The sequence below is a fragment of the Octopus sinensis genome, linkage group LG5 (assembly GCF_006345805.1).
Source record: "Octopus sinensis linkage group LG5, ASM634580v1, whole genome shotgun sequence".
NCBI classification, from domain to species: Eukaryota; Metazoa; Mollusca; class Cephalopoda; order Octopoda; family Octopodidae; genus Octopus; species Octopus sinensis.
This window is the reverse complement of record NC_043001.1, coordinates 64513539-64537211: the sequence shown is the minus strand read 5'-3', so window position 1 is coordinate 64537211 and position 23673 is coordinate 64513539. Positions and strand designations below refer to the sequence as shown.

At 32.4% G+C, this 23673-nt stretch overlaps 1 protein-coding gene and 1 long non-coding RNA gene across 4 annotated transcripts in view; one reads left to right on the top strand and one right to left on the bottom strand.

Moving 5' to 3' along the window:
- Positions 1–23673, bottom strand: part of LOC115212167 (HORMA domain-containing protein 1-like) — a 557209-nt gene that overhangs the window by 274696 nt on the left and 258840 nt on the right. The window lies entirely within an intron of this gene.
- LOC118763328 lies at positions 1889–22323 on the top strand. Its single transcript, XR_004999071.1, has 3 exons — positions 1889–1910; positions 14290–14294; positions 22137–22323. It is a non-coding gene; the product is annotated as an uncharacterized LOC118763328 (long non-coding RNA).

Genomic DNA, 23673 nt, shown 5'->3' with positions numbered 1-23673 from the left:
ATCTTATGCATGTCATTACAGGCTGACCAGGCCATACCCTTTCTAGTTAGAAAGTCTTTTCCAGATGATGATATGTATGACCGAAGATATTTATAATCAGAAACCATATTTATGGGCGCATTGTTGAGAGTATGGATGATGCAGTCACTGTTGGACAGGCACTTGTTTATGTATTCAGTTTTGGCCTCATTGAGGTAAAGACCTATACAATTTGAGGCTTGTTCAAGAGATTGTAAAAGAGACTGGGCATTGGAGAGAGAATCACTGATAAGAGCGATGTCGTCAGCAAAGTCAGTGTCTGTCAAGTACTCAGCTGGGTGTCTGGAACTTCTTGGTTTTATTTCAAAGCCCTTGCCAGAGATGGTATCAACTGACATACGTAGCACATAATCAACAACAATGATGAAAAGAAATGGGGCGAGTGTGTCTCCCTGCAGTATTCCGGCTTTGATTGAGAAAGATGATGTTTCTCCATCAGGGGTTAAGATGGTTGAAGACGTATCTGTGTAGAGGACCTTGATAGCAGAAATGATTTTGTCTGGTATCCCAGGGTGCAGTAATCAATATATTGGCCAAACAAGAATATCACTCTGTCGAAGAACAAATCTACCACCCACAATACAGACAGATACAGGTCAATGAACACATAGATAGGTTTGCTAGGAACCTTAATCCTAATTTCCTAATTTTCCCCTTCTATCAATGTTCACAGAATACTTCAGTACAGCAAAGAATGAATAAAGAAGCAACTTTTATCAATAAATATCATCCACAACTTAACATGAACACAACATAATACAAAACACTACCAACCTTACCAATAATACCACTAACACCTATACATTCCTTACACCATTCATATTATAGTATTATATTGATCCTAATTGCACTATGTCTACTTGCCTCCCTTACACAATCTTTTTACTCAGGGACTAGTAGACCCGACACTGTTTGATAATCAGTGTGCATTCAAAGCCAGTGAACAGCAATGACAATACATGTTCGACATTGAATCTCTTTAACAATTCAAAATAATGAATTTAATTCCTCTTAATTCTACTCATTTCATCTAATTGTATTTATTTATTGCTACTTTTCATAAAAAAAGCCTTTATTTTTTTGATATTCAAAGCGCCATTTCACTTTTTCTTCTTACTTTCCCTGTATATATATGACCGTGTGTGTACCGTTGGCGATTTTTTCCCTCCATCTTCCCTTCTTTGGATCTTTCCTTTTCCTATGTTTCTGACGAAGAGCTCTGCTCAAAACGTTAAACCCTCCTTCTTTCCTGAGCGTCCAATAACACTATACTTGTTCCACGTCCTCGCATTGTTGTGTTTTCATGTTTGGATTAACTATATATATATATATATATATATATATATATATATATATATATATAATAACAAAGGGTAAAATTAATTAATTAAGAAGTAATCAATAATTTCACCAAGTAGAATTCGGCATGAAAAAAGGACCATTTCATGGTAAACTTAAGTAATACTAAATAATTAGGGTTCAGCAAAGATTTGCTTTACCACATAAACTTCGGTATGTGGTAAAGCAAATTATTTAGTATATATATATATATATATATATATATTATATATATATATATATATATATATATATATATACATATGCATATATGGGTACAGACCATCACCAACAGTAAACAACATGAAATACGAAAACAAATGAGTTCAATATGCAAACAATGAGAGAAACAAATGGAAAACAGTAGTAACACAAAGAATGACCTTTCATCAGTTGTCAGCTGTCTATCTACTCTTCATTTCGAGCATTAAATGACAAGTTAGATCAGAATGAGAGTATATATATGTATATATACAGTTGTGAGTGGACACAGGTATGCACTTATATCTAAGTGTATGTGTGTTTGTGTGCGTGTGTGTGCCTTTTTATGAATCAGCTATTTTAAGGCTTATATATGTAGCTTGACTTAATCTAATTGTATTCTGATTCCTGTCTGATGATGAGATCAGTATACTTGAACACAGAAAGGATCTTTACCTTTTGACCTACAGATTTAAAAAATAATTTTTTGTAACAAAACACTTTCAAACTTTGGACACTGGTAGAATGTGTCATATAAAACATCTTTACTTTTAGCATTTTTGAGAAAAACTTATATTTACAAAGTTATTTCATGTTAAAGTTCTCGTATTTCAGTAATTTCAACCAATCAATGACGTGTATTCAGCTGAATAAAATTACTGCTGTTGTTTGTCAACAAGAACTTCTGGCAGTGTATATTTCATTTGTCACTGTTATTTATAACAACCATAACCCTAAAACCTTAACCCTAACCCTAAAACACTAACCCTAACCCTAACACCCTAACCCTAAAACTCTAACCCTAACCCTAAAACCCTAACTTTAAAATCTTAAAACCAGTACAAACACATGAACAATGTCATAAATAACAGTGACAAATGAAAAATACACTGCTGATAGTTGTTGTTGACAAAAGTAATTTTATTCAGTTGAATACACGTCATTGATTGGTTGAAATTACCGAAATACGAGAACTTTAACAAAAAGTTCTCAACTTTTTCTCAAAAATGCTAAGAGTAAAAGATGTTTTATATGACACATTCTACCAGTGTCCAAAGTTTGAAAGTGTTTAGTTACATAAAATTATCTTTTAAATCTGCAGGTCAAAAGGTAAAGATCTCACAGAAATGTGCATTACATATGAAATAAAGAAATACCAACTTCATATTTCATGTTTTTCCCTCATACTAGCTGTGTTCTTTATACAAAAGAATAAACCTGCTATAAAATTGTTTGAACTTCACTGGGTCAAGTAACATGGATACTATCAAAAGCCACAACCTTTGTCACACAGCTAGCATATCCATTTCCACTTATATATGTGACAAAAGCCAAGAGGCTTGAAACATAAATGTCTAGGATTCCGAATGAACCAGATGTTTTCATACCTTTTTACCATAAGAGAGACATATTCTTTATGGTAACTACAGTGTATTTGCCTTTTAGCAGTTGAAATATGTCACAAATATATTATAACTAACCTAAATTCTGTTTATGTCTAAGCACTGCTTAGCGGTAACATTTCATTACACACACACACAAAATAGACAAATGGGTTATCTGATATTGCTACAATTGTTTCATTAGAAATTTTTGTGCCATAAGCATAATACAATTGATTGATTATATAATACAATTGATGTTATATAACTCCCAACTCATCAGGCCACCAAATAAGCAGGTGAATGATGACTTGTTGATTAATCAACGAGTGAAATTTCTATCAGAATTACTAATATTTAAGAAAATTCTAGAGGGTGTGTCTCCAGCCTGCCAATCTAGGAGAGTGGGTAATGTAATAAGGTTGTAATAAGGATAGTTATAGGCATTAATATCCTAAGGAAGTCATTAAGCCAAGCAATGTCATCTGCAAAGGACAGGCATAAATATCCCATATTAAGCAATCTAGTTGTATTATTTTGTTGTGTCAGGGGGGGGGGGTTTATACTGCCTTAATATCTAAGACATTCAATTTCCAGTTATTTATCATTTATATTTTTCTCTTTTCCAACATTTTCATTGCTTTTGCAATCTTGTCAGTGGATGTTGACTGTCCGTTATTAGAGCTGTATTCCTTTTGTCTGTTTGTGCACATGTATGTGCACTAGTATGCAAGTCTCTGCACATATGTATGTATGCATGTATGAATGTGTTGACTTACCTATGTATTTATCTGTTTACCTACATATCCATTTACCTGCTTCATATATATATATATATTTCTCATAATATATATATAAAAAATTAGAAAAAAAACCCACCTTTTATCAATTCAAAATGAACAATTAGATTACACCATCTAGAAAATTACATATAATAGAAATATTCAAATTAAAATAACAATAAAATGTCAATGATTAAGTAAATTGCAAAAACATTTTATCGTTTCTCTATTTCGTTGTTTTTGAAATATTATTATTGTTGTTGTAATATTATCATTTATTTATAATTTATTATTGTTATTGTTATTGACTGGCTTTGTATAGGACTGGTGATTGTGATTGTACATCTTCTTAGTGTATTGTTCTTTGGTTCTAATATTTTTGCACCTTTCTTTAATTTTGGGGTTGATAGGTTTTCTTACTATTATTTACATTTATATTCTAGTGATTCTTCTCAACTAACTTAGCAACGTTCTTTTCTCCTTTTCGTTTGGATTTTGTATTATTTTGTATTATTTTGGGATTAATGCTTAGCTGTGATTAAATTTGTTATTGATATATTAATAGGTGTCTGTTAATTTTAGTTGGGTGTCTTCATATTAATTTCTCCATAAGTTGTGTTTTTTTTCTCATATTTCTTTAGTTCATGAGGTTTTAATGTTTTTTCGTTTTTTCGTATTTTTCGTTGATAAAAAAATTTTGCCATTTTCATTGAGTATTTATTTGATTTCTTTGCACTAAGTCTAACCGCGATAAATTTTATAAACGCTTTAACTATTTTACTTTAAAAATCAGTTACTCTTTCACTTCACAAAGCTAAGTTTGACATTTTATCGTTTCTCTATTTCGTTGTGTTTTTGAAATATTATTATTATTGTTGTTGTAATATTATTATTTATTTAGAGTTTCTTGATAGTATTTTTTATGTTCGATATTGGATATGTTATCCTTTAATTATTATACAAGATTTTAACGTTTTACATATTATTTAATTTGAAAATTAATATTGTTAGACTATATTTCTTTTAATAATTAGATAATATTTTCATTAAATAGTATTATTTTTAAATAAACTAGTTTTTATTTTAATATAAAGTTTATGCTTAAATTTTTTATCATGTGATATATTAAATCTATAGATATTATACATGGATATTAATATAACTAGTTTATATAATGGATTTGAGTATACTTGTACTATTTCAAATTTTTGATTGTATTATTCATGAAGAGGAATTGTATTGAGTATATTAATTAGACGCTAAAACATATTAATAAATTTAAAATCCAGATAGATTAACTTAATCGTTGAACTTAGTAATTTAGTTTGTTTATCAATATTGGTTAGATCTTGTTATTATTTTGAGTTTGATTGTTGTTATTATTGTTATTGTTATCGACTGGCTTTATATTTATTATATTGTTATAGGACTGGTGATTGTGCTTGTATATCTTCTTAGTGTATTGTTCTTTGATTCTAATATTTTTGCACCTTTCTTTAATTTTAGGGTTGAAAGGTTTTCTTACTTTCCATTAACATATTATTCTCGCTATTATATCTTTTTATATATATATATTGATAGATATAAGTTACGATAGATATTAATTCTTATATCTCTCTTTTTTTAAAAAATATATCTCTATATATAAAACTGAAATGCGTTTCCACCGCTTAGATCGCTTTCAAGGCCACTACATCCCGTCCAATTGACTCCAAAATTTACAGGGACATGTAAAATGAGGTGACGATGCCCGTGGGCTATCCTAAAAAATCCCTATTTTAAAAGGTGTCGTTGCTAGGGCCAAAAACCCACTTTGACAAGTCCACTCCCGTTCTTTAATGTATCTGTCTTTCTCACTATTTATCTTGCTATTTCCTCTCTTCCCAGCACTTTTTCACTCACTCTATTTCCTACATTCCCATCAATTTCACTTCCTCAAACGGCCTTCTTTTATGTATCTGTCTGCATTCATAGAGAGAATTACCATCGCCACCACCAACACACAATCGTGACAACAAATATTATGAATCTCGCCATCGCATTCAATTGTCTGCCTGTTCGTGTTCTGGTGATAATGTACGTTTTTTGTATCTATTACATTTTAACATTTATTTAGAACCCTGCAAATTTTTCGTGCTAAATTTTCATTTTTTACTACTTTATTACTTTTTCTTAAATTGATGCTTTTATTAAAATTAATTCTAATTGTCTGGGTCAATAGTTCATTTCCTCGGAGGATATGGAAATTCCTATTACCGGTCAGAGAAATAACTCCAGCAGCTCACAACTATTTCAACAAAGACAAGGTTACCTGCTTACCAGTCGAATTCAGCGTCAACGCTCACGTATGACAGAGACTCCAACACACACACACACACACATATATACATATATATATATATAATGTATGCATTATGTGGTCAGTTGAGCTGAAAATATGCACACCTATGTTAAAAGTGCTAGCAAGTTTGCATGACAACTATTTTTTTTCCTCAAATGAAACGCGTGTCCTCTAGGACAAAATTCCTCATCTTATAAAATGTGGCCCCAGTACACCTGAATGAAATCGGGTTATATTAACCAAAATGTGAAAAGGGGTCTAAATGGGGCTGGAAGGGGATTAAAATTTAAAGGAGCGGGTGTTTAGGAATTCTCTGTTACAGCAAGCTAAAGAATTTGCGCCAGCCTTTTAATCGTCAATGTGTTGCCGTCCATGATGAAGAAGTTTTGAATGCTTGCCATGGTGAGTCTACTGTCGTGAGAAAGAATCACTTCAAAACTTGGTGTTTAGGGATTTTCTTTTACATCAAGTTCAAAATTTTACGCCAGCCGTTAAACTGTCAAAACGTTGCTGTCCGTCGTTAAGAAAAGCCAGCCATTGTGACTCTACTATCCTCACATTCTATCCCTTCAAACTTTGGTTTCCAATATTTTATTATTTTTATTCAGCTCGCAAGTTCGTCTGTCCCTTTTAAATGTTAGTATTTTGCTGTCTGCCTTGAAGCAGACCTTTCCGTTGTTACTGCCTGATATTTATGATTGATCTTTCTAAATATTTTATTTCTCAACTTACTCAACATCTTTTGTTGTTTATAAATGGGAGAGAGATAGATAAAGATAGAGAGTAAGAGAAAGCGAGGGAGAGTCCGAGAGAAAGGAAGAGTAAGAGAGTGGGGAAAGTGAGAGAGAAAGGAGAGAGAAACAAAGAGGGAGAATCATCATCATCATCCGTCGTTTAACGTCCGTTTTCCGTGCTAGCACGGGTTGGACAGTGTGACTGGGGTCTGGGAAGCCAGGAGGCTGCACCAGGCTCCAGTCTGATCTGGCAGTGTTTCTACAGGTGGATGCCCTTCCTAACGCCAACCACTCTGTGAGCATAGTGGGTGCTTTTTTCGTGCCGCCGGCACAGGTGCCAGGGGGGGCTGGCAGCGGCCACAATCGGTTGGTGCATTTTACGTGCCACCGGCACAGAAGCCAGTTAAGGCGACACTGCAATCGGCCACGTTCGGATGGTGCTTTTTACATGCTGAAAGGAAGCAACAGAAAGTAACAACCACACTCTTACCCGCACGTAGAGCGGGTCACCTTCAGCTAGTATATATATATTTATATATAAAGGGATCTAACGAATTACATTTATTTTAATTTAATTTAAGAATTAATTTCGTCAGACAATATAGTATAATAATTATTTGGTGGCTTATTTATTTGTAATATTAAATTTTAATTTAATTAGGTATTATATTATTTGATATTTAGTCAACTTTGTTATAGATTGTTATATTAAATCTATAGATATTACACATATATATTTATTATATGGTTAGCTTATTTAAGGAGTTTGTCTATATTTGAACCATTTCTTATTTTAATTACAATTTAATGACTTGTACTAGCATTGTGTATTTTATTTAATTTTAAAGTATTTAATAATTTAAGTATTGTTTTAGTTTTCACTTATGTATATTTAGTATTTTCATATATATATATATATATATATTAAAGTATATTTATTAATTAATTATTTTATTGTTCTAGTTTATTTTTAACCTGATGAGTGACTATATTTATATCAAAGTGATTTCTCTACTACTATAATCATTTCTTAAATATAGCCACGAAACATGTGTCATTATTCTACAAATTATATACGTTTTTATTATTATTATTTTTTGCAATTTACTTAATCACTGACATTTTATTGTTATTTTAATTTTAATATTTCTATTATATGTAATTTTCTAGATGGTGTAATTTAATTGTTCATTTTGAATTGATAAAAGGTGTTTTTTTAAAATTTTATATATATATAATATATATATATATATATATATATATATATATAATATATATATATATATTTATATGTATGTATGTATATATATATATATATATATATATATTATATATATATATATATATATATATATATATAGGGGGGGAATTCACAAAAAACAAAAGACGAAGACAGGTGGTGCAGACAACAAACAGATGTATTAGTTTATACCTCAGGAAGTGAAGAAGTCTTTAACATTTTGAGCCTATGCTCTTCCACAGAAAGGAACATAGAAAGAAACAAAGAGAGAAAATAAAGAATGTGTAGTGGCTAGTGATCTATATATATACATATTTGCTTACAGAACAGCCTACAAGTAAATGTACCTATGTATGTATATTCTGTGGGTATTGGGGTATCAATACCTTCTACATGTATTTCCCATTTAGTACAAGGGATGTTTCATTTATGAGAGCGTACTCCTGTATTTGTCTGAGTGATGGGTCCTTTGGGTGCTTTGATAAAATGTGGATGTCAAGTCAGCCCAGTGTGTTTCCATGTTGGTCTTTGGCATATTGATAGAGTATGGAGGACTGTTTCTTGTCATATTGCTTCAAGTGTCCATATATTCTCTCCACAATACTTCTAGAGGTCTCTCCAATGTATGTTGTGTTTTTGTCCTTACAAGCACTCTCTATGCACCTAATACTGTAGACCACATTTCTAGTTCTACAATTAATACCAGGGTTAATCTTACATGCCAATCAGTTCTCATTAGTGCATGTAGTATTTTCGAAGGTGTATGTCCTCCATAATTGTAATCTGATGGAGCTCTCTGGCTTCTCAACAATCTTAATGTTAGGTTTGGTCTCCCTCAGAATCTTCCTAAATCTACAGGCTAATTCCCCATGGGGTGTGGCCAATACAACATCACTCTTTGATATTTGTTAGCCTTGTACCATATGTTCTTATTGTTTGCTTTGTCACAAACCGTCTGTATATTATTCTAGTCTCTACCTCTGTATCTAGGGCAGGTACCACTGGCTTCATTACATATGATGCTATCTAATTTCTTTCTAGCTCCCCGGTATACACAAATCCTATCTTTCTGGTCATATCCAGAGAATTTCATGTGGTGCATGAAGTTATGTACATGTTTCCTTGTTAGCAACATCATATAACCCATTTATCTGTTTTTATTATGTTTTAATACCATGCTTAAGTTTCCATTCATCTTTCATTACTTTTGAATCATATTGGAATTGTGAATTACCAAATGACAGTGATCATAGCTACAAAGATAATCAATAACTTGACAGCATGTTTTGCCTAACCAATTTGTGGAATGCTTCACTTTGATATGCCTTGATCCTTTATGGATCCCATTCAATAAAAACAATATATATACACACACACACACACATTGGAAACTGGCATGCTGTTGGTTTGACAAGTTTTCCAGTTGATCCAACCAACAGAAGAGCCTGCTTGTGAAATTAATGTATGAGTGGGTGAGCACTTCACAGATATACATAGTTCTCAGGGAAACACAGGATGACACAGATTGTGATAAGGCTAACCCTTTGAATTACAGATACAACTAATTTTTACCAGTTGAATGGACTAGAGCAACATGAAATAAAGTGTCTTGCTCAAGGACAAAACAAACTGCCAAGTATCAAATTCAGAGCCTTACAATTGTGAACTGAATATCCTAACCACTAAGCCACATTCCTTCATACACACACACATATCATCATCATCATTATTCAACGTCCATTTTCCATACTGGCATGGATTGGACAGTTTGACTGGAGCTGGTGAGGCCAGGGGCCACACTAGGCTCCATTGTCTGTTCTGGTATGCCCTTCTTAGTGTAAATCACTCCATAAAGTGTACTAGATGCTTTTAACATGGCACCAGTACAGGTGATTTTTATGCAGTATCAATTCTGCTGGGGTGGACAAGTCTTCTTGAGTAAAGCAATATGCTAGTTAGCTCAGTCCTTAGTAATCTCCTTTGTATCTTGAGGTTGGCCTTCAATACTTCATCCTATGTCTTCCTGAGTCTTCTCCACAAGGCTTTCTTTGTATCAACAAAAGTCATGTACAGAGGTTTATTTTTGGCTAGATACTTCTACAGCTGCCTTACCAGAAACATGGTGTCAGAAGTGCTTCTCTCTGGCACAAAATCAAACTGCATCTCATCTGGACTAACTCTCTTTCTAATTAGTTGGGCTATGACCTTCTCTGTAACTTTTATCATCTGATCCAACAATTTGATACCTCTGTAATTATTTCTGCCTAAGGCATCACCTTTACCTTTGTAATAGTTGACTATGATGCAACTACAACAGTCACTGGGTATGACTCACACACATACCTGATTAACAATACATGTAACTAGACCATAACCCACACTGCCAGATATTTTAAGCATGTCAGCTGTTATTCCTGATGATCCATGGGCGGGTTTTCTCCGTTTTCATATTCTTTATGACTTTGTCTACCACGCTACTGTCTATTCAGGTTTCTAACCCCTCTGTTGAATCCACAGTAGACAGACTCTCCTTCTCCTATGAGTGCGTTACATTTAATAGCCTTTCATAGTGACACTTCCAAACCTCTTTCTTTACAGAGCCACTAACTGCAAGTGAACCCTCATCCATGTGAACACACTTCTCTCCAACATCACAATTTTCCCTGGTACACTGTCTTGCAAACCAAGCCACTGGTCCTCACACTGCAGAACATTGGCAAACTTCTTTCTTTCTGTTTCACTCTTGGCTATGTATACCTGCCTCCTAGCTTCCCTTCTTGCTGCCTGATATAACTCTTTGCCACTACTACCCTTCTAGTCCTTCCAAGCCTGTTTCTTTGCTCTAATGGCCCTGTCAACTACACTGTTTCACCACCACGTCACCCTAGGCCTGGTTGGGATTTTGCACCAGCCACAAATTTGGTCTGTAGATCTCAGCAAGTTGTCTCGGAACTTCCAATTATTTTCCATGTTGCAAGTCTGTAACTCATTAAATGCTTCAGTTAGGACAGCTCTAAATCTCTGAGTATTCAAAGGATCCTTAAGCTTCCGTATCCTTCTTTTCCAAACTGGCTTGCTTCTTCGAAGCCTTCATGCCTGTAGCTTGAAGTCACTAATTAGTAACCCATACTGTGGGGTACATTCTTCTCTAGGGAAGGACTCTGCATTTATGAGCAACCATGAGTCCCATTTTCTGGAGAGAATGTAGTCAACTTGGCTTGCATGGTCACTGGCTTTATAAGTTATCAGGTGATTGGCTGACTTTCTGGTGTCATTAGGTCATTCACATCATAAAACTCCCACAGCCTTGTTCCCTCTTCATTTCAGGAACCAATTCCATGGCCTCCATGCACCCCATGGAAGACACCTGTGTGCTGCCCAACATGTCCATTGAAATCACCAGCCACGAAGATAAGGTCACTGTCACTTGCCTTTGATGTAGTCTGCAAGAGTGCCATAGGAATAAATAGTCCTTTAGTTCATTTGGCAGACCAGGTTGGGTGGGGCATAGGCAGAGATGATTACTGCTATACTATTCTGCAAAACTAGTCTAAGCTTAAATATCCTGTCACATACTCTGACAACTTCAATCGCCTTATTTACCCATTTCTCTGCTAGAAGTATACCAACACTTTCTACTCATCACTGTTGCCCTCCCAGAAGAATTTATTCCTATGTCTTTTGCCAGTAAGGAACCTGGCTGAAGCTTCTCTCCACTGAACTTCTTAGATGCAACACACATCAACACATCTTTTTCCAAGCATCACAACAACCTCACCGGACCTACCTTTCAATGTGCCTACTCTGACAGTGCCAACTTTGAGGGAATGTAAGGGGAGGCAGGAGGCAACATGGGGATGGATAACAGCAGCTATCAGCATCTGAAAAGTTGTAACAAGAATTTGCCAACAGACATGTCAAAGCGGTTGTCCTCGCATTTAATCCATCATCGTTCATGTTACACTTGCTACCTTCACTGGACATGGGTGCTGTACAGCAGTATTAGTACAGATACCAGTAAACACATATATAGGTTAACTAGTTAATTACTGTCACCACTATTGGTGGCAGGTGCTGCATACCAGCATTAATACAAAGCAATGTTAATAAAATGCTGATAAGTTAGGTAAATAAATAGGATAAGCGTGGTTAATGAATTAACTACCCTTATCCTATTTAACCAAGCAATAATTAACCAAACAATAAAACTGAGTGCAAAATGGTCACATTTAGTCTTGCTTTCTTTGGGACAAAGTAGCAAGATACAGAGTATGTGTGTATTGCAGCAATGTGGGTGAAACTACTGGGTGGAGAGGAGGGTGAGGAAGGGTTGCCATGAGAGGTTCCGGCACAGAAGAGAGATTTCTGGTATAAGTGGTCGGGGCTGGAAACGGATTCTGGTATAGGTTGTGGGGGAGGGAAAGGGTGGGCACATCATGGATAAGCAAACATTGTAGCAAGTGAAGGAGATACGGAGCAAACAAAAATGAAATTAAATTGAATTTAAATAGTATTAACAAGGAGGTTCAAGCACTAACAAAGATATTGACACATGAAGCTAGCATAAAATTAAATTAAATTGAATTAAGTTAAATCAAATCTAGTTAAAATCAAATTAATCAAGTTAATAAAGTTAATACGGACTGGGTGACAAAATGTGTAGAGTCGATAGAGCTGAGAACAAAAGACCCATTTTAACTTACCTGTGCATATCTCGGCTTATGTGTCTAAATAGCCAGGGGTAGTTCCTTTGTGAGAAGGGAATCAAGGGTTAGGAGCTTATTTATACTACTAAGCAGCTGGAAGGAGGTAATATGGCTGCCAAAATGCCATGCTTGTATCTTAGTATATAGAGGGTTATGAAGGCAAACATCATAGCAAGTGAAGGAGATATGGAACAAACAAAAATTAAATTAAATCAAATTGAATTTAAATAGCATCAACGAGGAAGTTCAAGCATTAACAAAGATATTGACACATATGAAGCAAACATGAAATTAAATTAAATTGAATTAAGTTAAATCAAATCGAGCTAAATTAAATTAGATCAAGCTAAGTTAAATTAAGTTAATACAGATGGGGCAACAAGAAAAAAAAAAGTATATATATATATATATATATATATGATAGGCTTCTTTCAGTTTCTGTCTACCAAATCCACTCACAAGTGGTTGGCCTGAGGCTATAGTAGAAGACAGTTGCCCAAGGTGTCATGCAGTGAGACTGAACCCAGCACCATGTCATTGGGAAGCAAGCTTCATCCCACACAGCCACTTCTGCACCTGTATATGTATGTCTACATGTGTGTGTGTGCATGTACATAAATGCACGTGCGTGTATGTGTATATGTACGCATGGCATTGTTGTTTTTATCATTACTTCATTTTATTGTTATTGCTTTTGTTGATGTTATTATTATTAATGTTACACGTTCTCATCATTAGAGTTGCTTCTTTTCTTTATCATCATCATCATTATCATTGTATAAACATAGAAAGACATTTGTATATGTATGCATATATATGTGTATGTACGTGTGCATGTCTACATGTATATGTGCAGGAATGTATGTGTGAGTGTGTATTTGTGTGTGTGTATATATATATATATATTAGGTATCATTGTAGAGCTTTGTAGAAGGGGTAACAAGCACTGTTTGACCATGCAAGACCCCATTTTTTCTAGATAATTTTGTGTGTGTGTGTATACACACACACACATACTGGCATGTGTTGGAGAGGTCCACAGAAACTAGCAATTCAGAAGACTGCACCAATCCCTGCTGTCTGCCTTGGCATGATTTCTACTGCTGGATGCCCTTCCCAAAACCAACCAATTTACAGAAAGTATTAGGTGCATTTTTACATGGCACCACCTGCAGTGAGGTCAAGTAACTTGCAAGACAAGACCCCTGAGCTGAGGTGGGTAGTAGTATTGAGGGACATGAAAAAAAGTCTTGCATTAGAGGCTGCCTCAGGCAGTGAAAGAGTGGGGAGAGAAGAGAGTGAGTGAGAGAAGATGACAGTGAGGATGAATGGGCTGGATTTTGGAGAGAGTGAGTGGGTGAGTTAATAAGATTGCAAAAGGAGTGATAGATGGAGTTGGTGTAATGGGTAGGCACAGGTAGGAGGGAATATTAGGTAGATAAGTTGCGGGGATGAGATTCAATGGGAACATATTGTGTGCAGGTAGGTATGTGAGGGAGAATGGTGGGAATGCAGCGGTTGGTGAGTATGGGTGGGGAAGGGGTGCTGGGGAGATGAGTTGGGGAGGGGGTTGTTGCAGTGGGGGAGGGAGTAGATTGTGTGCAAGAGGTGGTGGTGCAGGGGATATAAAGGACAACCCTTCATGGCCTTCAGTTTACTTAGCTTGGTGAGTCTTCTCAAACTCAAGAAATCCCTAGAAATTAAAAAATATGAGGATTTAAAATTTAAGATATATATATATATATATGTGTGTGTGTGTGTATATATATATACATACACACATGTGCACGCACACACGCACACACACACACACACACACACACTCAACCAGTTTCACATTTGATTTTTAAGTGTATGGTATGTGGGTCTGTGTTGCAAATTGAGTCTTTTGCGGTCATTGTGAGAGTCATTTGTTTTTATACAAAGAATGTGGCTCAGAATGCTATTAGTTAATGCACAAACTGGTTTTCAAGAATGCCATGAACACTGGAACCAAAACTCACAATAAACCAACAGACTAAACAGTACCTACTATTTATTTCATATCGCCCAGAATATACCAAAACAAATATTCCATTTAACCTGGCAAGAAGAATCCAAACAATTGTCTCCAATCTGGAAATTCAGGATAAAAGACTCTTGGAACTAAAAGAGGCACTAATTGAAAGAAAGTACCCATCTACTCTAATAGAGAATGGAATAAAACGTGTCAAAACAATAGACATTGAAGAGTTATAAAAAGCCAAAAACATTTCAGAAACACCCAAAACTATCTTTAAATACAACATGCAACCCAAGAAACAAGAACTGTTCAGCATTATCCATCAGAATATATCATTATTGAGCTGAAACCTAAGAATAAAAAAGAAACTTGAATCATACAAAATAATCAAATGCAAAAGACAACTAAAATCCATAAAAAATGACTTAGTAGCATGAAGCTACACACAATGGACTCAACTCCAACAGCTAAAGTGTGTGGCACCTCTAATTTCAGAACTTGTGACAACATTATTGAGGACACAACCTAAATTTAAATTGAGACAATGAGAGGTGGGGATGTGTAGGTAATAAAGCAGTTGTAAAAAAGACAATAGATGTCATCTGTAATGGTTTTAGAGAAAACTAGGAAGGCCCTACATAAGTTCTTTGCTAATTTCCTAGATGTTACATTAGATTTAAATTCTTCTAAAGCTTAATGAATATCTAAAATATATTAATATATACTAATTAATGAATATCTAAAATATATTAATATATACTCAAATCAGCACAGATCTATTTTTAATAGCATGATTAAAATTATATTGATTAGGATCCCAGATCTATCAGCAGCAGAGGAAATATTTAATAACCAAGAACTTGCAGCTAGTGGCTTCTCACAAGAAATTACATCCTTATCTAACATTAGTCTTAAGAACTATTTATCCCAACTATGCCTCAGTAGCATGAATATAACATCCCCCACAGCAGATATGGATGCCAAACAGCCCTCCCCACCACTAGGAACTGAAAAGAGCATAAAATGCTGCCCTAATGATTGTGTTAATTACTGAAATACGACTAGCGGTAACTTTGATAATATTGATAATATGAGTAATGACAATGCTAATAATAACAATAATAAAAATAATAATGATCCTTTCTATTAAAGGCAGAAAACCTGAAATTTTTGAGGCAGGGACTAGTTAATTTCATTGACCTCAGTGTTTCACTGGTACTTAATTTATCAACCCTGAAAGGATGAAAGGCAAAGTCGACCTTGGTGGAATTTGAATTCAGAATGTAGTGACGGGCACAAAGCTGAAATTTGTGGGGAGGGTTAAGTTGATTTTATCAACCCCAGTGCTCAACTGGTATTATTTCATCAACCCCCAAAAGGATGAAAAGCAAAGTTGACCCTGGGGGAATTTGAATTCAAGATGTAAAGATGGATGAAATGCTACAAAGCATATTCTCTGGCCCTCTAATGATTCTGCAAGCTCACCACTTTAATAATAATAAATTTAATAGTAGCTATGACAATAGCTACTCAGGAAGTACTGATATTAATAGCATTGATGGTAGGAGCACCTATATTAATGACTATGTAAGAAGAATGAAAAATGACAGGCACTCCCATAAACACCATAATTGATGGAGGTTATGTAACACTGACATATTGTGGTATAATCCACCATGGTTTACAAATGTCAAACAACTTACCAAGAAACATTTTGGTATTTTGGAATGACATTTTCCTCCATCTAGTAAATATAGTCATATTTTTAACAAGCATAAATTAAGTTTTCGTTTTCGATAACACCAAATCTAGCTGATAATATCAGTGCTATTAACAAATGCACAATAAATAATAATAATAATAATAATAATAATAATAATAATAATAATAATAATAATAATGTTAGCCCTAATGAGGACTAACCCAATCTAATCCTGTCCATTCAGCTCACATATCTAGTAGTCAGAATGAGTAATCTTCAAATAGAATGGTTGTCAGCAACGATTTGTGACTGCTTGTTCTACTACTATCATCTCCAACAGCCATGAGACACTGGAATTTTACAGCCATACAATCATAGACAATGGCACTGAGGATCATAATATTATCAGTAGTGATGTTGAGAATAACAACAATGGTAATTTCAATAGCAGTGATACTACTATTACTAACAATAATAGCAGTTATATTGGTAATGGCAGTAGCAATAATATTAGTAGTGACCAGAATGATTATAATGATAGTTATATCAATAACAATAATCTTAATAATGGTAACAGTAGTAATTCTAATGGTAACCTGAGTGCTGCCAGTAGAATTGATATATTACACCAATTATGATCCCAGATCTTTGCATCATCTAAACTATGTAACTGTAAAAATAAATTTCACCACCATCTAAGTAACAGGTGCCTGACTAAAAATATAGTGTACCAATGTAATATTCATACTAACCAGACTATTTTTATTGATATAGTTTGAACTTTCCCCTCGTCAAACTAAGATTACATTACAATGCTCACCTTTCAAAAAAAGATAAAGCTAAAACCTACATCACTTGCTATAAAAATCTGGGAGTTAAAAGATAGATTCCCAGAGTATTGTGAAACATGCTAAGCCTTTCATTAACAATAAATATGGTTGTAACCTTTGTTATATGGAATTATTAGAAGTCCTAAGATGCTCAGGTAAGGTTATTAATAGACCAGGTGAACTTAGGATTAAATACCTGCATTCTATATAGAAAACCTTAGGTATTTTAAACCTGTCTATAATCCTAAGCCATAAACATTAATCTTTAATAATAGGTTACTTGTCTCACCTTAGTGTGACCCAATATTACTATTGTTGTAACTGAATTGTCTAACAGTTCCAGTAAACCCTGGTTCATTTATGACTCACTTACTTTCAGGTATTAAATACTAAATATACAGATTTCAGAATTTAGGATATCCATATTTGCTGTTCTCTTTTTTCCATATTTTATTTTTTCTTTCATTTGCTTTAACTAATAGTTTAAGACAACCAGTTATCTTATCACTGTGTGACCAGTGATAAGATAGTACTCTATTATTCTTTCTATAAATTTCTTTCTCTCTTCTTCTGTCTTTACTCCTTCCCTCTTTCTGTATAATGTATTTACTCTCTTTTTTTTTCATGTCTTAATATTTAATTCATCCCTGTTCATTATCCTTATATATGTTGTCTATTTTTTACTATCCATTCCCTCCTTTTTATCTCAGTTCACTAATGCAAAATTTACAGTTCTAAGTATGAGTATGTATGCATATATATTGATGTGTATGTACATAGGTATATGTGTTTGTTTTGTGTGTGTGAGTATATATATCTAGATCTATTAAATATAAATTAACTTGGGAGGTTATTTGTAGGGCTAAATCATATTGTATAGGGAGCAATTATTGTTCATTGTGTAATAATGAATTCAAAGAAATATTATTTAATAACAATTATGTGTTGGTAAATTCATTAGAGGAATGTAAAATTAAATGTAAACATAAATTAAATTACCTATATAATAGGTTTACCTAATAAATAAATGATTATATAAATCTATTAAGATATATTAATTATAGTAATATAAATTAATTTAAATATAATATATTTTACGTATTTATTATATGGTCTTTAAATTTATAGTAAATAGTCATTTAAAAATAAATGCTAACATAAATTTATTTACCTATAGGATACGTTTAGCTAATTTTTCTGTACGTATAAAACCTTATTTCTTGTTATGTTATTTCTTTCTTGTAGATATTATTTAGTAGTATTAGTGTATAATTTACTATATTATTATATGTTATATTAATATATTTGAATAATTTTAAACAGATATTTCTTAATACATAAATGATTATATATAATTTTATTAAGACCAATTAGTTATAGTAATATAAATTAATTTAATATTATATGTATATTTTACGTAATAATTATCTGGAACTTAATTTATAGTAAATAGTCATTTATAGTTGTTTTGTTATTCTATTTTTCTTTAATTCTTGAAGCTTAAATATTTTTCATCCTTTTCATTAATAAATATTTTTTGTCTTTTTCATTAATAAATATTTCTTGGCATTTTTATTGATAATTTTATTCTATTTTTTTACACGTCTTCACGAGTTTAATTTCTTATAAACGCTAAGACCTACATTTTTACATTTAAAATTCAGTTATATTATTTTCATCGACAAGCTAAGTAACATTTTTTATTTAACAATATTATTTAACTTTTGAATTGTATTAAGTTTGATTATTATTATTATTATTGTTGTTAAAATATCAATTTATATATAATTTCTTGATAATTATTAGTTATGATATGTATATCTATTTATTTATTATATTTATTATTATTTTTATAATGTGATTTAATGTATTACATATAATTTAATTTAGAAATAGTTTTGTAAGACAATATACTATTAAATAGTTAGGTGGTCTATTTATTACATAGTATTACATTTAAGTAAATGAGTTTAATATTAATTGATATTTTGGTCAACTATATAATTAAGTAAAATATTAAATCTATAGATACTACATATATATTAATAATATAGTTAGTTTATCTAATAGGTGTGTATATATTTGAACCATTTCCTATTTTTAATTCTAATATTTATAGCTGTACTAACATTATGTATATTACTTAACATTAAGGATTTTAATATAAATTACTTAATAATTTTTATTTAGATGTTTATTAAATAAATTAATAATTTAATTTAATATATATAGATTTAATTATAGTATTTAGTTTTCACTTAATGTATATTTTGTATTTTATATATATGTTTTAAATATTTTAATTAATTGTATCTTATTTTTTATTCTATTTTTTAATGTAAACAAGAATATATTTGTTAAGATATTTTGTATTTTACAAGATTATTTACGTATATTTATTAATTTACCTAATTAATTATTTTATTGTTTTTATCTTTAACCTGAAGAGTGACTATATTTATATTGAAGTGATTTTACTATTATTATTACTATTATCATTTCTTAAATATAGCCACGAAACACGTGTCATTATTCTATTAAATATATACATTTTATTTATTTTTTTGCACATTACTTAATCATTGTCATATGTTTTATCTTATATTTAATCTTTCTATAAGATGTATTCTAAATGGTATAATTTAATTTTTCATTACTGAATTGATAAAAGGTGTTTTTTTTCTAATTTATATATATATATACACATACATATATATATATATATATATATATATATATATATAATATATATATATATATATATATATATATATATATACAAGGTCATCCACGTAACATTTCATATCTCGAACATTTAATCACATAATGCTTTTTCTTTCACATAGAATATACATGTATAACATCACGGAAGATGAAACATAACTCATCAGTACAAGCATATAAGAAAATGCAAGAAAAATGTGTGAATACAGTTCATCACGGTTAAAAGTTAATACTTTAGCGATTAAGAAATATATTTTTTTTCAAAAACATTACAACACCTAGAATAATAAATACGTAAAAATATAAAGTAATATATAAATATATAGATATATAAAAAATATATAAAAATACATATATATAGGAAGCATATAAATAAGTAATATATAATATATAAGGTAAGATAAAAGTTCATTGTTTAGAAATTTTTTTCATTAAAAATTACTTTTCAGATAAGGGAAACCTATAGTTAAAAGCCATTGTCCAAGCAAAAAAGAAGAAACCATATTTACATTCCCTATGGCCATTTCAGGGGTACATCACTGTATTTAATGCACGAGGGTGCATCATAATGATTATTCCTTCGTCAGGGGAAAAAATGATTAAATGTTCGAGATATGAAATGTTACGTGGATGACCTTGTATTTGTTTGTTCTGCAACCATAGTTTAATATATTTATCTCATTTAATTGAGCACTTCTATAGCAGTCCTATTAAACATTTTGTTCCTGATAAGAAACAATCACTGTATTATTGATATATACATACATAAACATAGGTGCAGGATTGGCTGTGTGGTAAGTAGCTTGCTAACCAACCACATGGTTCCGGGTTCAGTCCCACTGTGTGGCATCTTGGGCAAGTGTCTTCTGCTATAGCCCGGGCCGACCAATGCCTTGTGAGTGGATTTGGTAGACGGAAACTGAAAGAAGCCTGTCATATATATGTATATATATATATATATATTATATATATATATATATATATATATATATAATATATATATATATAAGTGTGTGTGTATATGTTTGTGTGTCTGTGTTTGTCCCCCTAGCATTGCTTGACAACCGATGCTGGTGTGTTTACGTCCCCGTCACTTAGCGGTTCGGCAAAAGAGACTGGGCTTACAAGAATAGGTCCCGGGGTCGATTTGCTCGACTAAAAGTGGTGCTCCAGCATGGCCGCAGTCAAATGACTGAAACAAGTAAAAGAGTAAAGAGTAAAAGAGTAATATATATATATTATATATATATATATATATATATATATAATATATATATATATATATATTATATATATATATTTTGTGAAATTTGATTTAGTATTTCTAAATTGAATTTTTCCCTGTAAGTTTGGAATATTTTCTCATATTATATATATATATATATATATATAATATATATATATATAATATATATACCGCTGCTATTATGTTAAACTGTTGTATGTCCAAATTTGGCCAAATGTGTTTTTTTCAATATTTAATTTTGCTTGATATAGCCAGTTCTTTTGGTCAAACTATTGTATCTCCAGCTGCTTCAGATGAAAATTGTCAAAGTGTAGTAAGTCCCACATACAACAGTTTTGCAAAAATATTTCTGACTGAAAATATCATACATTCACAATTCTATGCACCCGACAAAGTATTATAGTAAAGCTGAAACTGTTTTTAACGTAAAAAGAAATGGAATGGTGAAACTATTTTTTTGTTTTCTGAAAAAGCAACATTTTGGACTTTTGCATAATAGCAAAAATATATACATATATATACATACACATACACACACACACACACACACACACACATATATATATATAGTAGCTGCTTTCTTGTATACAAGCAAAGCCATTGCAAGAAAGCATCAATGAAATGAGTCATTGATGATGCAATGTGAGGCCTTTGTATGACTCTTGAGCCTGGCCAAAGATTTGCACATCCTATTGCATAATGCACAGCTTAACTGGCTGGCAGATGGAACAGGTGCCACAGTATGAAGTCTTTAGACATGCCTTTTCAATCCTCCAACTGAAAGGTACACCTTTCCACAGGCTGCACATGCTCTATTGCGAACAATAGCTGTATTTACAAAGGGATGATTCTTGCGAGTTCTCTGATAGCTAACCAGGCCTGCATGACTCAAGCATTTCCTCCAACAAATCACACACATAAAAAGCAACACTCCCTCATTTTCCACAGGTTCATTCTTTCTAAGCCTTCTCTTGATCTTCTCATGCTTCATTCTCTCTCCTTCAAACTTCGAATAACCATCGTGCACTCTTTTCCTCCATCCATTTCGGTCTTGTGCCTCCCTCTCCCAATCATCAACTGAAACTGTCTATGAAAGTGATATATATATATACTCTGAAAATTAAAAGGGTAGGAAATTTAGAAAAATTTTATGCCAGTGGCTAGCACGCATAGTAAAAGTCAATAGACTACATATTTTCATATATAAAAGTGTATAATATTTTCATAATTTCAAAGTGTATAATATTTTCATAATTTCAAAGATTGGTAAGCAGTTTTAATTTTATTATTTGCTGCTAACTATATGACTGCACTTGGATTGAAAACATAAATGTATAAGTATGCAGCACACATGGAATTTTGGTGTGTATTTGCTACATAATTATATATTGTCTGAGGCGATCCCACAGAGAGATGACAAATTAATTTATTTGTTCATTAATACAGAAACTCAAGTTTGGGACTAACTATAAATAACACAGTGCAACACTCAAAAAAGTACAAGAGATCTGTGGCCATTTTTATATGCAAAATGACATGGGAAATCCATTTCTGGCCTTCTTTTTGTTGAATTAGGCAGGGTTTCTACAAAATTGTCACTGTATACCCTTTTTGTCATTATTATTAAATAAAATTCTCCACTGCATTGTAAAATGTGTTTCAACCCAGGGCTAGAGATTCAATGTGATTCAAAGCTTGTGTTTAATGTTATTTTTATCTTTCAGATCTTATTTGTTTTCAACAATGAGTGCAAAAACGATCCAAACAGATTCTGTTATATCTGTGGGGAACTGACTTTTGCTAAAGAAAAGCACAGTATTACATGCCATATCAAGAAAATATAAGGCGTACTTCGATTGTTACTTAGGAGACCAGGATAAGTCATGTGTGTTGCCTTACATGTGTGAAGACATTGAGTGCCTGGTATGCAAGAAAAAACGTTCACATGAAGTTTGGTGTGCCAATGATTTGGTGTGAGCAGAAAGATCACTCTAATGATTGCTATTTCTGTCACCATGACTTTACAGGTTGTACTACAGCAAAGAAAAAGAAACAAATTGTTTACCCAAATTTGCAATCAACAATGCAAATATATATTACACACACACACACACACATATATATATATATATGTATCTGTTTATGCAGTTATTGACTTATTTCAATCATTAATTTGTATCACTCACACAAATTTTTAATTTATTTGTCATTTGACTGTGGCCATGCTGGAGCACCGCCTTTAGTTGAGCAAATCAACCCCAGGACTTATTCTTTGTAAGCCTAGTACTTATTCTATCGGTCTCTCTTGCTGAACGGCTAAGTGACGGGGACGTAAACACACCAGCATCAGTTGTCAAGCGATGGTGGAGAGACAAACACAGACAAACAAACATATAAATACATGTA